The following is a 17,676-nucleotide window of genomic DNA, read 5'->3' on the forward strand; positions in this document are numbered from 1 at the left end:
ATAAAAAATAAACAAACAAATAAATAAAAAGAGTAAGGAATCCAAGTGTATGACTAAAGAAAACCAACAAACTATGAAGGAGAAAGAGAGGAAAGGATCAGAAAGAAACTACAAAAACAACCACAAAAGGGGTTAAACTGGGTAGCTCAGTCAGTTAAGCATCCAATTTTGGCTCAGGTCATGAACCCACCACTAGTGGGTTCAAGCCCTGTGTGGGGTTCTGTGCTGACAGCTCAGAAACTGAGCCTGCTTCAGATTCTGTGTCTCCCTCTCCCTCTGTCTCTCCCCTGCTCACTTACTCTCTCTCAAAAATAAATAAAAATATTTTAAAAAACCCACAAAAGAAGTAAAAAAAAAGGCAAATGCATATCTATCAATAATTACTTTGAATGTAAATGGACTAAATTCTCTAATCAAAAGACATAGCATGACAGAATTGATAAAAAAAGAAAAAAGAGCCATCCATATACTGCCTTCAAGAGACTCATTTCAGATCTAAAGATAACTTGCAGACTGTAAGTGAGGGAATGAGAAGTATTTATCATGCAAATGGATGTGAAAAGAAAGCAGGAGTAGCAAAACTTACACTGGACAAAATAGACTTTAAAACAAAGTCTGTAAAAAAAGACAAAGACACTATATAATAATAGAGGGAACAGACTGACAAGAATATAAAACAATTGTAAATATTTATGCATCCAACATGGAAGCACCCAAACACATAAAACAGTTAATAACAAACATAAAGAAACTAATTACTAGTAATACAATAATAGTAGGGAAATTTAACCGCTCCCCCTCCCTCCCAATTACATCAATGGACAGATCATCCAAACAGAAAATCAGCAGTAAGGAAAGAGTGGCTTTGAATGGCACACTGGACCAGATAGAGTTAACAGATAAATTCAGAACATTCGATCCTAAAACAGCAGAATACACATTCTTTTCAAGTGTACATAAAACATTCTCCAGAATAAATCACTTATTAGTCCACATAACAAGCCTCAATAAATTAAAAAAGAGAAGCCATACCATGCATCTTTTCTGACCACAATGCTATGAAACTACAAATCAACCACAAAAAACAAAAACAAAGACAAAAAAACAAAAACAAATCTGGAAGAAGCACAAATCTATGGAGATTAAGTAATATGCTACTAAACACTAAATGGGTCAACCAAGAAATCAAAGAAGAAATTAAAAGTACATGGGAACAAACAAAAATGAAAACACAATAGTCCAAAACCTTTGGCATGTAGCAAAAGCTATTCTATGAGGGAAGTTTATAGCAATAGAGTCCTACATCAAGAAGCAAGAAAAATCTCAAATAAACAACCTAAGCTTACACCTAAAGGAGCTAGAAAAACAACAAACAAAACCCCAAACAAGCAGAAGGAAAGAAATAATAAATATTAGAACAGAAATAAATGATATAGAAAGAAAGAAACAAACAAAAACCCAACCCAATAGATCAATGAAACCAGGAAATGGTTCTTTGAAAGGTCACAAAATTGATGCACGTTTAGCCAGACTCATCAGAGAGAGAGAGAGAGAGAGAGAGAGAGAGAGAGAGAGAGAAAGGACCCTTTCAAGATCAAATCAAATCACAAATCACAAATGAAAAGGGATAAATAACAACCAACACCACAGAAATACAAGTAATTGTAAAAGAATATTATGAAAAACTATATGCCAAAAAATTGGGCAATATAGAAGAAATGGATAAATTCCTAGAAACATATAACCTACCAAAACTGATGCAGGAAGAAATAGGAAATATGAGCAAACTGATTACCAGCAAGGAGACTGAATCAGTAATCAACAGACTCCCAACAAACAAAAGTCCAGGACCAGACAACTTCATAGGCAGAAGCTACCAAACATTTAAAAAAGAGTTAATACCTATTCTTCTCAAAATATTCCAAAAAACAGAAGAGGAACAAAGACTTCTGAATTCATTCTGTGAGGCTGGTATCACCCTGATACCAAAACCAGATAAAGACACTACAAAAAAAAGATTTACAGGCAAATATTTCTGATAATCATAGATGCAAAAATCCTCAACTAACTACTAAGAAATTGAATTCAGCTATACATTAAAAAAAAATTATTCTCCATGATCAAGTGGGATTTAATTCCAGGATGCAAGTGTGGTCAATATTCACAAATCAATCAGTGTGATACATAACATCAATAAGAGAAAGAATAAAAAACATATCACCACTTCAGTAGATGCAGAATATGCATTTGTCAAAGTATAGCATCAAAATAAAAGCCCTCAACAAAGTAGGTGTAGGGGGAACATACCTCAACACGATAAAAGTCATATTATGTAAAATTCACAGTTCATACTCCATTAAAAAAACAGATCTTTCCCCCTAAGGTCAGGAACAAGACCAAGATGTTCACTCTTGCCACTTTTAACCAACATAGTACTAGAAATCCTAGCCACAGCAATCAGATCACCACCACAACAACAGATCCAAATTGCTAAGAAAGAAGTAAGACTTTCACTATTTGCAGATAACATGATACCATATATAGAAAGCCCTAATTACTCCACCAAAAAAAAAAAAATACTATAACTGATAAATTAACTCAGTAAAGTCACAGGATACAAAATCAATATGCAGAAATCTGTTGTATTTCTATACACCAATAATGAAGCAGCAGAAAGAGAAATTGAGAAAACAATCCCATTTACAACTACACCAAAAATACTAAGATACCTAGGAATAAACTTAACCCAAGAGGTGAAAGACCTGTACTCTGAAAACTATAAAATGTTGATAAAAGAAATTGAAGACGACACACACAAATGGAAAGACTTTCCATTCTGATGGATTGGAAGCATATTATTAAAATGTTTATACTATGCAAAGCAATCTACACATTTAACACAATTTATAAAAATATCAATAGCTTTTTTTTGCAGAACTAGAACAAACAATCCTGAAATTTATATGTAACCACAAAAGACCCCAATAAGCCAAAAACAATTTTGAAAAAGAAGAGCAAAGCTGGAAGTATCACAATTCCATACTTCAAGTTATATTACAAAGCTGTAGTAATCAAAACAGTATGGTACTAGCATAAAGAAGACCTATAAATCAGTGGAACAGAACAAAAACTCAGAAATAAACCCACAATTATATGGTCAATTAAACTCTGACAAAGCAAGAAAGAATATTCAATGGGAAAAAGACAAAATGGTGCTGGGAAAACTGGTCAGCTACATGCAAAAGAATGAATCTGGACCACTTTCTTACACCATACACAAAAATAAATGCAAAATGGATTAAAGACCTAAATGTGAGACCTGAACCATAAAAATCCTAGAAATGAGCATGGGCAACAATATCTCTGATATTGACAGTAGCGACATTTTTCTAGATACATCTCCTGAGGCAAGGGGTATAAAAGTAAAAATTAACCACTGGGACTACACCAAAATAAATAGCTTCTGCTCAGCAAAGGAAACAAATTAACAAAAATAAAACACAACTACAATTGGAAGAAGATATTTGTAAATGACATATGCAATAAAGGATTAGTATCCAACATATATAAAGAACTGATACAACTCCACACCCCAAAACCAGTTAAGAAATGGGCAGAAGACACAAAGAGACATTTCTCCAAAGACAACATACAGATGGCCAGCAGAAACATGAAAAGATACTCAATATCATTAGAGAACTGCAAATAAAAACTATACTGAAGTATCACCTCACACCTGTCAGAAAGATTCAAGTAAAAAACACAAGAAACAACAAGTATTAGTGAGGATTTGGAGAAAAAAGAACCCTTAACACTGTAGGTGGGAATGCAAACCAATGTAGCCACTGTGGAAAACAGTATGGAAGTTCCTCAAAACTTTAAAAATAGAACTACCCTGTGATCCAGTAATCACACTACTGGGTATCTAACCAAAATATACAAAAACAATAATTCAAAGTGATATATGTACTCCTATGTTTGTAGAAGCATTATTACAATAGCCAAATTATGGCAACAGCCCACAGGTCCATCGATAGACAAAAGGATAAAGAAGATTTGGGGTGTGTGTGTGTGTGTGTGTGTGTGTGTGTGTGTACAGACATATACACCCACACGAGAATATTATTCAGTCCTAAAAAATAAAATCTTACCAATTGCAACAACATGGATGAAGCTAGAGAGTATGATGTTAAGTGAAATAAATCAGAGAGACAAGTACCATATGATTTCACTCATATGTGGAATTTAAGAAACAAAACAAAACAAAACAAATGAGCAAAGGAAAAAAGAAAGGAGGGGAGATAGAAATGAAGAAACAGACTCTTAACTAGAGGGAACATATTGATGGTTAACAGAGGGGAGGTTGGTGGGAAGATTGGTACAGTAGGTGATGGGAATTAAGGAGGCCACTTGTGATGAGCACTGAGTGATGTATGGAATTGTTGAATTTCTATATTGTACACTTGAAACTAATATAACACTGTATGTTAACTATACAGGAATTTAAAACTACAATAACAAAATTACAACAAAAAGAGTGTAGGACCAGATGGAGTCATAGGTGAATTGTACCAAACATTTAAAGAAGAGTTAATACCAGTTACCTATTATTCTCAATCTAGTCCAAAAAAATTGAAGGAGAGCTTCCAGATTCATTTTATGAAGCTAGCATTATCCTGATACCAAAATCAGACAAAGATTAGAAAAAAAGAAAACTACAGGTCAGTATCTCTGATGAACATAGATGTAAAAATCCTCAACAAAATATTAGCAAGCTGCATTCAACAGCACATTAAAAGGATCATTCACCATGATCAGTTGGGATTTATTCCAAGGATGCAAGGATGGTGTAATATTTGCAAATCAATCAACATGACATACCACATCAATAAAATGAAGAATAAAAATTAAATGATAATTCCAAGAGATGCAGAAAAAGCATGTGACAAATTTCAACTCAGTGAACCCACTCAGTGAAGTGGGTTTACAGGGAATATACCTCAACATAATAAAGGCCATATATGGAAAACCCACAGCTAACATCATACTCAATGGTAAAATACTAGAGATTTTCCTCTAAGAGCAGGAACAAGACAAGAATGCCCACTCTCACCACTTTGCTTCAACATACTACTAAGAATCCTAGCTGCAGCAATCATACAAGATAAAGGAATAAAAGGCATCAAAATTGGTAAAGAGGAAGTAAAACTGTCACTGCTTTCAGATGCCATGATACTATACATAGAACACTGGAAAGACTGCACCAAAAATACTATTAGAATGGGCAAATGAATTCAGTAAACTCACAGGATACAAAATTAATACACAGAAATCTGTTTCATTTTTTTTAAAGTTTATGTATTTATTTTGAGAGAGAAAGCATGCAAGTAGAGGAGGGGCAGAGAGAGAGAGGGAGAGAAAGAATCCCAAGCAGGCTCAGTGATTTCAGTGCAGAGCCCAACCCAGGACTCAATCCCACAAATTGTGAGATCATGATCTGAGCTGAAATCAGGAGTCAGATGCTTAACCAACTGAGTTACCCAGGTGCCCCAGAAGTCTATTTCATGTTGGTACACTAATAATTAGCTGAAAGAGAAATTAAGAAAAGAATTCCACTTACAGTTGTGCCAAAAAGAATACAATACCTAGGAATAAACTTAATCAAAGAGGTGAAAAAAGATCTCAGAAAACTATAAAACACTGATGAAAGAGATTCAAGACAACAAAAACAAAATGGGAAGCTATTCCATGCTCATGGATTGGAATAGTCAATATCATTCAAATGTCCGTACTACCCAAGACAATCTACAGATTCAATGCAATCCCTATCAAAACACCAACAGCCTTTTCCATGGAACTAGAACAAATAATTATAAAATTTGTACGGAACCACAAAAGAGCCCACATAACCCAAGTATTCTTGAGAAAGAAGAACAAAGCTGGAGATATCACAATCCCAGATTTCAACATATATCACAAAGTTGTAATCAAAACAGTATGGCACTGACACAAAAATAAACACATAGATCAATGGAAAAGAACAGAGAACCCATAAAGAAACCCATACTTATATGGGCAATTAATCTACAACAACTCAGGCAAGAATATACAATAGGGAAAAAGACAGTATCTTCAATAAACAGTGTTGGGAAAATTGGATAGCTACATTAAAAACAATGAAACTGGACCACTTTCTTATACCATATGCAAGAATAAACTCAAAATAGATTAAAGATCTAAATGTGGCACTTGAAGCCATAAAATTCCTAGAGGAAACATAGGCGATAATTTCTTAAACATTGTCCCTAGCAACATTTTTCTAGATATGTATCGTAAGGCAAGGCAAACAAAAGCAAAAATAAACTACTGGCACTATATCAAAATAAAAGTTTTTGTACATCAAAGGAAACCATCAATGAAGTGAAAAGGCAACCTATTGAATGGGAGAAGATATTCACAAATGATATAGCTGATAAGGGGTTAATACCTAAAATATGTAAAGAATATATAAAACTCCACATCAAAAAACAAAACAAACAAACAAACAAAAAACCAAATAATCTGATTAAATATGGACAGAGGACCTGAATAGACATTTTTTCCCAAGAAGACATATAGATGTTCAAGCAACACATGAAAAGATACTCGACATCACTAATAATCGGGAAAATACAAATCAAAACCACAATGAGATATCAGCTTATAGAATCAAAAAGACAAGAAATAACAAGTGTTGGTGAGGATGTGAAGAAAAAGGAACCCTCATGCACTGTTGATGGGAATGTAAATTAATGCAACCACCGAGGAAAACAGTATGAAGTTTCCTCAAAAAATTAAAAATAGAATTACCAAGTGATCCAGTAATTCTACTACTGGGTAATTACCTGAGGAAAACAAAAACACAAATTTGAAATGATATATACACCCCCGTGTTTATTGTGACATTACTTACAATAGCTAAGATATGAAAACAACCTAAGTATCTATTGATAGATGAATGGATAAAGAAGATATGGTACATATATAAATGGAATATTACACAGACATAAAAAGGATGAGATCCTGCTATTTGTAACAACACGGATGGACCTAGTTGGTATTATGCCAAGTGAAATAAGTCAGACAGAGAAAGACAAATTCTATATGATTTCACTTGTACGTGGAATGTAAAAAACAAAATTAATGAATGCATAAAAGGTTGAAACATACTCATAAACATGGAGAACTGATTGTTGCAGGGGTGAGGAGTGGGGGAATGGGTAAAATAGGCAGACAGAGGTGGGAAATACAGGTTTGCAGTTACGAATGAATAAGTCATGGGAATAAAATGTACAGCATAGGGAATATAGTAAATGGTATTTTAACAGTGTTACATGGTGACATATGGTGGCTACTTTTGTGGTGAGCATAGCATAATGTGTAGACTTGTTGAATCACTATGTTGTATACCTGAAACTAAGGTAATGTTGTGTATCAACTATACTTCAATGAAAAAGGAAAAATATAATTGCAGAATAGACAAATAATTTGAACACAGACTCCACAGGAGTATATATGCAAAATATAAGCCCATGTAAAAATGCTCAATATTGCATTATCCAAGAAATTCAAATTAAAATAATAATATACCACTACACACACAAGAATGACTAGAACAAAACAAAACCCAGCGACATCCAAAAGAAACCAAATAAACCCTCAGTGATACCAGAGTTGATAAGGATGTGAAGCAATTGGCCACCAATATCATTCCAATAGTTTTGCCCTTAAAAATTTTTAATGTTTATTCATTTTTTTTGAGAGACATAGAGCACAAACAGGGGAGGGGCAGAAAGAGAGGGAGACACAGAATCCGAAGCAGACTCCAGGATCTGAGTTTTCAGCACGAAGCCCAATGCAGGGCAAGAATTCACCACCCGCGAGATCATGACCTGAGCTGAAGTTGGACGCCCAACCCACTGAGCCTTCCAGGCACCCCTTTGCCTTTTTTGCAGTTGGCAGTGATGTCCTAATTTATAGAAGCTGAATCTTTCCTGCCTCTAACTTGACTTCTCTGCAATTCTTTCCCCTTGCTTGTTGTGTGTTTTTAAAATCACACTTAAAATTCTCTCCACTGTGCACTTCTCGGCACTTTGCTGACTTCTCTGCCTGTGGCAATGATGCTGCTCTATATAGCATGTCATCCGTGATCCGCTCTCCTGTCAAGTCACTGAGGAAACACATGCATGCTCAGGACTTCAACTCTCACACCTATTCTACTGGTTCCCCGATCTTGATCCAAGGCCCACATTTCCCTTCTGAGTACTCACCCTGATTCTCTGGTTCCTTACTGGACATTTCCTTCTGAATGTCTTCTCCTTTTATCAGCTCAACATGCATCTGACCAAACGAATTAATTGCTGCTCAGAATTTTCTCCTACTCTCCTGTAATGTATGCATTTCCTCCCCACTCCCACCTCCTTTCACTTTCAAGTTAGAACCTGCTACATTTGATGTTTCCTTTACCCTAGCCCCTAATACCCAATTTATCCTAGCCAAAGTTTTTCATAACATGGTCCCACCTAATATTCCCATCCAATACTGAGCCAAATAAACTATTGCTCTTTACTGGAATTCCTCTGAGTCTTTTCAGATATTTTTTCGTCCCCAAGTCATCTAAAGTAACAATAGATCTTTTTTTTTTCTGATTGTAAAGATAACTCTAAGTCACAGTGATTTCCTATTCTTTACAAACTACTGCCAGTGCCTAGCACTTCACTACTGTCACAACATCTGTAGAGATGTGGTTCTGTTCCTAATTTAGGAAATGATATCTGACCCCAGCAAGACAAACGAAACGTGTTAGGGAAGTGACCATTTTGAACCCAATGACAGAGACTGGGAATGACTGAGAATAATTTACTATGCTATAAAGCACTTTAAATTTTCTTTTTGAGAGAGAGAGAACACAGAGTGTGAGCAGGGGAGGGGCAGAGAGAGAGGGAGACAGAGAATCCGAAGCAGACTCCAGGCTCTGAGCTGTCAGCACAGAGCCCGATGGGGCTCGAACTCATGAACCGCGAGATCATGTCCTGAGCTGAAGTTGGACGCTTAACTGACTGCGCCACCCAGGTGCCCCATATGCCCTACAGCACTTTAGATCAGCACCAAAGAAGTCATGTGCTCCTTGGGGGATGGCTGATCTGGGCATCAGCATTCAATCCCACAAGTCTTCCAGTTTAAGAGGAATAGAAATGTGCCGTATATAATATGTTCTAATTTCTAATATGCCATATGTTATATGTTCATATCCCTTAGGTTGTTTATTCCCTTAAATAACTCACAAACTATTTTCCTTTACAGTAATACATAATAATAAAATTACTATTAATATTTAACATTTGTTTTGAATACTCTGTACTAGGCAGTATGCTAAACACTTGACATTTATGATATTTAATCCTCACAATAACCCAAGGAGGGTTGTTACCCTCATTTTACTGAGGCACATAGATGTTACTTCATTAGCCTAATTTCCCTCCTCAAGGTTACATAATAACTAAGCACTGACACTCATGTAGTGATGGAGCTGGAATCACAGTCTTTTTTTTGAGAGAGAGGGCACGAGTGAGGGCAGACTGAGAGAGAGGAGAGAGAGAATCCCATGAGGGGCTCAGAGAGAGAGAAGGAAGGAGAGGGGGAGAGAGAGAGACAGAAGGAGAGGGGGAGAGAGAGAGAGAGAGAGAGAGAGAGAGAAGTGGGGCTCACCTGTATTCAATCAAAGCAGGGTTCTAGCTCATGGATCATGGGATCATGAGATCATGACCTGAGCCGAAGTCAGATGCTCAACGACTGAGCCACCCAGGTGTCCTGGAGCCCGTAGTTTTAACCCATTACCTGGTCATCCTTACCCTGGCTGCATACTAGAATAATGTGGGAGTTTTAAAATATGCCATTGCTGGGTCCCACTTGAGTGAATCTGATTTTCTAGGTCTGCAGTGTGGCTTACCCACCTGTACTTTTTAAAAGTTTCCCAGGTGATGACATGGGGTAGACAGAATTGAGAACCGTTAGTTACACACTACTGTTTCCCACAAGTAACTGCTATCTTACCAGTTGCCTGTTCTTGCATTCACCCAGCCACTCCCTCACCTCCACAAACCTCAGAGGGTCTCATGGTATAATTTGATGTCTTAACGTGGTGAGCCTGACTTGAAAATTACTGTACCAACCTTTTTTATTTCCACAAATCAACACTAGATGGCAGACTATACATAGGGAATCATGTTAAGCATTGTCATTTCAGAAACATTTTATTTTTCCTTTGAATAACCTCATTAGCCAATATTCCAGTTTAACAATATAGTATTAAAGCCAGGGTAATTTTTCCATAAATTGACTTACTCTGTATTATGGGTCAACTCGTATTACTTTTTTAAAAAATGTTTATTTCTGAGAGAAATAAACAGGGGAGGGGTGGAGAGAATGGAGGAACAGAGGATCTGAAGCAGGCTCCATGCTGACAACGGAGAGCCCGATGTGGGCTTGAATCCACGAATCGTGAGATCATGACCTGAGCTGAAGTCAGATGCTCAACCCACTGAGCCACCCAGTTGCCCCTCAACTCATATTACTTTAAGCAGAGCCATGAATACCCTGTATATACTACAGCCTGGACTTGGTCCTCTTCCAGCTCTAGCTGTAAAAGGGGTTTATTAATCATAAACATATAGAAAGTGATATATTTTTCCTTTGTTGTTTTACTTGAGAACACTTTTCCACTAATAGATTTCAATGTCCCTGTCAAATAATTGTCCCATTAATAGAAACATTTACAAATATCCTGCTTACCTTTCTTAGGGATCTTGTTACATCTCCAACCTGCAAGGCAGGGGGCACTTAGTTCTATATGCCCATTTACCCTTCTCCTTAGAGACTCTGTTTGCTTGGATATTGGAACTACAGATGTGGTGTATATGAGGCACAATATAAGAGGAGCATATTAACATGATCATTTATTTAGGATCTCACAACCAGCAAAGTATCTTCACCTTCCTGACCTCAAAGGGGTCCAGCCACCTCCAAGTTAGCATACCCGGGGCAGCCAAGATAGGGCATACCTGTGTTGGACTCTTTCAAGGTGCAATGGGATTCTCCATTCTAAATTTTTTTCACTACCTTAGATTTCAAGTGTGAAACAATTAATATCCTTTGACCCTATGCATGATGAAAGATAGGACTGGAGAGATTTAGTTTAAGCAATCTTTCTAAATGCAAACAAACGATCACCAGCTCAATGGCTCTCCAATTCTCCTGGGATACAGTCTAGATTCCTTAATATGGATTATAAGGTTATTTAAGATCTGCACCCCCCCTCCTTATCTCCCAGGTTTTTCACTCCCAATTGTACATACACTATGTGCAGCTTCAGCAACATACTTTCTTCTGTTTCATGAATGTTCACAATGAGCTGGGAGGTTTTTTGATAAACATCCTCTCCCACCTTCCATTTTGAACTCCATCCCAACCCATGCTTAACCTACCTTTACATGTTTAATTTCTACCTACACATTAGGTCTCAGCTTACATGTAATTTCCTCCACCAAGCCTTCCCTGACCACCGAGGTATAGTTTTGTTTCCTCTCTTGAGTATTCTGCATTTCCTCCTTCAGACTATTTGCCACACTACGTTATAATCACCTCTTTTCACTTCTGTAAAGATAAGACTGCAAACATCATGGAGGCAGTCTTGGCTACTCTTGTATTCTCATCATCTAGCTCAGTGCTTGGCAAGTACCAAGCTCTCTATAGATATTTAATGAACAAACGAGTGAGGTCTCAATATCTAATAGCAGCCTTCTTAAGTCATTTTGTACCCAAGGCTTGACAGTAGTAATTTTATGCACACCTGCAAGTAATAAATTGTCTAAAACCAGCCCAAACTGTCCCTTTCCTAGAAAACCAAAAGAGCATCTCAACCAATTCTTGATTTGTTTAAAAAAAGAGAACGTCTATGAAATGCCACAAGGTCTTGCAGATTCACTTCAGATTCAAGGCGGCAAGATGGGAGACAGGAAAAACAGAGTACAATTTAAGTCTCTTTGGCTACACCATTGAAATGAAGGAACCTTTATAAGATCATGAAAAGTTCGTGTGTATGAAGAACGTCACCACCATGAGAACTTTCAGTGATTTCGGGTCACTAAAAACAAACTTCGGTCTTCCCATAATAAGGATGAGCTCACTTCTTTCCATCCCCACCCCCTCCCTACCCCTGCCTTTTACCTCCCCCCTCTACTACAATTTAAGCTGGGAACAATACAATTCCCCAAGAATAAATTTAAGAGAAGAGTAGCTAGACTACATCTCTTCAAACTCATATTCTAGGTTGTAGATAAATCTCCGTGCTTGCTTGCATACTTTGCTTGCATACTTTGCTGACAGATTTCCTAAGAACTTGTTCATTTTTAGCTCCGTGTAAAGATAATGGGATTGAGTAGATTTAAAATCCTTTTAGTTCCTATCGTGGGTCAAGCCAAACTAACAAAAATCAAGTTCCTGGAGAACATCATTATGCTTCTTGTTGCCTCTTTATCAACTCTCAACATAATTACTTTCACATAACTGTGGATGACAAACCTATTTTGAAGGTTATTATAAGCATCAACCTGAGGGCCTCTGAAACTCATCTTGAATCTCTGTAAGAATGTTCCTTGGATTTCACAAGGTCTCCTTTGTCACTCCCTAGAAGAAAGTCCTGGAGATCTTAATATCAAGAATAATTGTTCTTGTCCTGAGAAGTTGGTTTCCTTTTATCCGAGAGAGCAAAAGAACACATTAAAATTATAACTCTCAGGATCTCACCCCAGATCTACAGAATTTGAAATTCTATTGGTGGGGCCCAGGTGATTATAGTTTTATAAGCTCATTAGGTGATTCAGATGCACATACACGTTTGGGAATCTCTCTTATAGATGAGAATTATGTAATTGACTAGGTTTCTCCTCAAATTAGGCCACTGGAATGCTTAGAATGCAAATTTATGGCTGACGGGTAGCAGGTATATGGATCATTTTTTTTATACTTTTTAATTATTTTCCTGTCTCCCTATGCTTGCATCTTTGGTTTAATTTCTTCTTTCACCTCACTTCCAATTTAAATTCTTGTTATAGTACATAACCACATAAGCCATCTTAAATTCCTTTTGGAACATGTCAAGAAATAGGCAGAGAGCCAGACAAATATGTAAATAATTATGACACTCAGCTTCTGTAGAGAAAAAAATATTCTTGGCAATTGGTACAGAATAAGCACCCTTGGCTGACCTGAAGAAAGCCTCGTGTGTGTGTGTGTGTGTGTGTGTGTGCGCGTGTGTGAGCACACGCACATGCTCACTCATGTTCCAGGAAAGGGGAGAGGCGGCCATACATGTGAATTAGAGAACCATTGTCTTTCTGCTTATCAGTGAATGACTTTTACATTCCTCTATCAAAAAGCAATTGTACTTCTTTGGTGCTCCTCATTAAACTTCATTAAACATAAAACATTATACCACAAGTTTACCAGCTAGAGAATTCATGTCTGAAACAGTACTGTGGATGGATGTTAAATGAGACTACCCTTCTGTCTGTTGTGCCCTTTTTTGCTTAGCCCCCAATTTTTTCCATCTTAATCCCTGTCTTATCTTCCTTTACTTCTAACTAATCCCCAACAAAGGGATAAATTTATAGGAGCTTTAGAGAGCGATTCCCAGAATTACTGGAAGGGAAAGGGACCCATAGGTCGTTTTGATATGTTTCAATGAGGGGAAATCACTCTCTGCCCTTCTTTCTAAAACCACCAGCCTTTGAGAATCACTGCAAGTGGGGCTAAGCCTGGGAATTCTATCACATGGCTAACAGTCTGCTTTATTTATCTGAATGACTGATCATGTGTCTGTGGCTGGGAGAACCAGATATTCATCTCCTGTTTTAGTCTCCTCAGTCATTCCCAGGAGGAAGCTCTGGGACAACCAGCTCTGGGACAACCAGCCCAAAGGCCTCAGGGAGCCTTTGGGTTAATGTAGACTGACACCAGTTCTCTGGCTTGAGGCTGTTAGACTTCAATGCATTTGCTGGTTTTTTACTTTTTGGATACCTACTTATCATACAGCTCCAACTGGTCTGAAACATTAAGTGATGGTTAGGCTTCACCATACCAAGATGAGCTTTATAATAATTGGGTAAGAATTGGGTCACTTTGGTCCTGCCCCAAACCCCAGAATCTGGTAAATCTGATTGGGAGTTGTTCATCGGTGCTCTGTAGGTCAACACAATGCTTGTCAAACTGCTACTAAATTTTGAGATAAGTATTAAACAAAAGGATCCACCTAAAGGCAAGATCCTTCAATACAACCAGCATTCTGAGAACCTATTTTGTATAATGCATGGGCTAGACATTGCAGGGATCTGCAGACAAGAAGGCTGATAGAATTAATAACAAGAGCCAGCATTTAGTGAGCATCTGGCAGTTAATACACTCACGTTAATTTAATTTGAAAAGTTGACCATTACTCACTTATTACCACAAGAGAACTAAGTCCAGAATGGATAAGAAACTTGCCCAAAGCCACTTATATAGGGTGTTAGAGTTAGGATCCAAAGCTGCTGCTTTTCCCTAACTAGGGCACCACCTGCAGCATGGAAGTGTGTGTGTGGGTGTGTGGATGTGGGTGTTGGTGTGGTGGGGGTGTTGATGTGGTGGGGGTGTGTATGGGTGTGTGGATGTATGGGGTGTGTGGGTTGTGGAGGTGGGCATAGGAATGAGGGTGGGTTTGGGGGTGGGTATAGGTGTGAGGGTGAGTGTGGGAGTGTGTGTTGGGGTGTGTGTGGGTATGGAGGTGGGTGTGGGGGTATGTAATAAGATATGTAAATCAGTAACCACAATACCAGGAAGAAGAAAATAAGGGAAGTATGATGGGAGAAACACCAACAATGTGCTAAAAAGAGATGGAGGGAAAGATCTTCAGGAGGAATTGGAAACTGGCTTTGGAATTGAGTTGAAGGCCTTAAGAAATGGATGGAGTTGAGGAAGAAGGAACTGAGACTGGCATACCATGAGGAAGAAACAGTGTAAGGTAACTCCCGGAGATAAGAGGACCAGTCGCTTTAGGAGAGGGGGGGATCCCCAGTTTAGTGGGCATTCAGGGTAGGTCCAAGGGCCCATGGTGGAGAGCTCTGGTGGTGCAGCTGGGCTGGAGAGCGTCTCTCTAATTCGTTAATGGGCTACTCATGGTTGTTGGGCGGCAGATTGACGGCAGTTGTGCCTAAAATGAATGGGCAGGTTGCCTACAGGAATGGTATTTGAAAAGCATGGAGGCCAACTAAAAGAACTTCAAAGAAGTCCTAGAAAGAGTGAGAGCAACTTGACTGTGGGCAGCAGGAATTCATGGAGGGGGACAGATCCAAAACCCATACTCAGGGCTTCAGCAATGATTAGAAAGAGCAGGAGCAGATCTGGGGATAAGTTCAGTTTGGGATACGTTGAGCTTAAGCAAGAGCAGGAAATTCAGGTAGAGATGCCCAGAGGGCAGCTGGAATCACCACCTACGGTTAGGAAAGGGAGGTTTAGTAAAATGTGAGAGAATTTTGCATAGAGGTTTATAGGAGGAGTTTTGTACTAAAGGAGAAGACAGGACTGCAGAAAGGCAGAAGGAAGAGATTGGAGATAATAGGTGGTGGTTATTAACTGTAAACACAATGTGACTGGGGAGAAAAAAATATGGGTGCAACAAAGGAAGAGCTGTGATGAATTAACTGGCAAACTTGCCTTTACAGAACTAACTCCCCATACACAAAAGACTTAAGGAGGGAAGAACCATCCCTATGATCTTAATAAAAGTTGGATGACAGGCTAGGCCTCCTGGTTTGTGATATTCAGGATTCCCTCGGGTTGTTTTTTGTTGTTGTTTAAGATCGGCCAGCCTGAAATAACTTTTCAGTTTTCTCCTTTTGGTTTGTTTCATTTCCTACGTCTTGGGTAATAGGAACAGACACCAGCAATTCCTCTTTAAAATAGAAACCTAAAAGGTAGGCTGAGAGAGATCTACCCCACAAGCTATTCCCGCATCTACTAATTTTTCCTGCTCGCCCCAGCGCCCCAGCACTGGAAGGTGATCCCTGCTTCATTACCAAGGAATTACCTGGGCATTGCTGCAACTGAGCAAACATTTATTCAAGCCAGAAGCACTTCAAATGGCAAGATTACTCTTTCAATATTCACCATCCTGCCCTAGGCAACGCAGGCCAGAAGGCTGCTAATTACTTTCAAACTCAGAAAGAAAGGTTAATAGATTTGAATGATCGCTATCGTGCTCTTAAGTCACTTGGCAAGTGGCGAATAATGGTGTAGGGCATACCACGACTGAGGGAATAACTACTATAAAATAAATAACTAATACCATGCAAATTGATCTGTTCGTACACGAATTGGTTGTACTCACCGCAGGAGGGGTAGCTCCTGAAAGGGCGGCACCAGCACCTCTCTCCACGCTCTGGTCTTTACCGCAAAGCATCAATGGCTCTTAAATGGGGAATCCACCTGGCCCAGAGTTGATTTGGCTTCTTGCTGTCTCCTCTGGCTGTAAAATTTAGGAGAAGAGGCAAATGAAGATCTGTTCGAAGATTTTAAATCTTCTAAAGAATCAGATCCGGTTCATTTTAGACTCCGTTATCTTCACCTCCTCTTTAAAAAACCTGGCGGTGACACCGAACTCCAAAATAATTCACAAATGAGCCAACCAGTAAGGGGTTGCTGTCTGCATTTTGGATACGCATGGAAGTTAGAGTTTCTCGGTTAGAGAAAGGGCTTTGGAGTCAATTAGTCCTGAGTTCAGTTTTCAACTCATTGATTACCATTAAGCCACTTAACCAAATTACTCTGGAAAAGAGCTGTGGCAGGCTTTAGGCTCTGGGTTACGGTGATGAACAAGCAGACACAGTCCCTGCTCTTATGAAGCATTCCTGTTAGTTGGAGGAGATAGGCAATTAAAAAAAAATGCTGTAATGGACATCAAAACAGGGCCACGAGGTTCAGAGTTCCTGTGGGGTCTTGTCGGGGAAGGTGTTGGAAGTGTTGCTTACTTCTCCCTCTCTATGTGTGATCTTGGGCAAATTTCTTTGCCTCTCAGCTTCCTCGTAGGGCTGTTGGGATGATTCGGTTAAATAATAATTACAAATCCCTAAGTACTAATCTGGCATGTGGGAAACACACAATGAACATTATCTGATACTATTTTAAGCTCCCAGTGCCAGTATTTTGAATCATTTTCTTCACTCACTGCTACATCCCCAGTGCCTAGAGTTGTGCCTGACACATGGCAGACATTTAATAAATGTCTGTTGGCTGAATAACTTTAATGAGGAAGATAATCATGATGGGGAAAAAAAAAAAAGACAACAGTGGAGATAAGAATAAACAACAAAAAGTTTCTTAGACTACTTGATGGAGCCCTGGTAACTTGGGTGCAACAAAGTAGAGCTTTTAAGGGAGAAACTAAGCCCCAAAACAGAGTGCTCAAAAATTGAAACGGTAATTAACCCTCAAATGAAGGAATCAAATACTGTCTTCTCTCTCTTTATCCACTAGGGGGAGTATACTCCTTACCGCAAGTCAGCCTTTCCCAAGCTTTGTAAAATAAGGAGTTAATGGGACAACAAC

General features: G+C 38.5%; 1 long non-coding RNA gene across 1 annotated transcript in view; it reads right to left on the bottom strand.

Moving 5' to 3' along the window:
- Nucleotides 1–16,326: 16,326 nt before the first annotated feature.
- LOC121038064 (uncharacterized) overlaps nt 16,327–17,676 on the bottom strand; it is a 259,619-nt gene continuing 258,269 nt past the window's right edge. The window contains exon 3 of the long non-coding RNA XR_005794123.1: nt 16,327–16,597. This is a non-coding gene — a long non-coding RNA (uncharacterized LOC121038064). The remainder of the gene's footprint in view (nt 16,598–17,676) is intronic.

Source organism: Herpailurus yagouaroundi, unplaced genomic scaffold (genome assembly GCF_014898765.1).
Source record: "Herpailurus yagouaroundi ecotype Mexico unplaced genomic scaffold, PumYag 165, whole genome shotgun sequence".
Taxonomy (NCBI): Eukaryota; Metazoa; Chordata; class Mammalia; order Carnivora; family Felidae; genus Herpailurus; species Herpailurus yagouaroundi.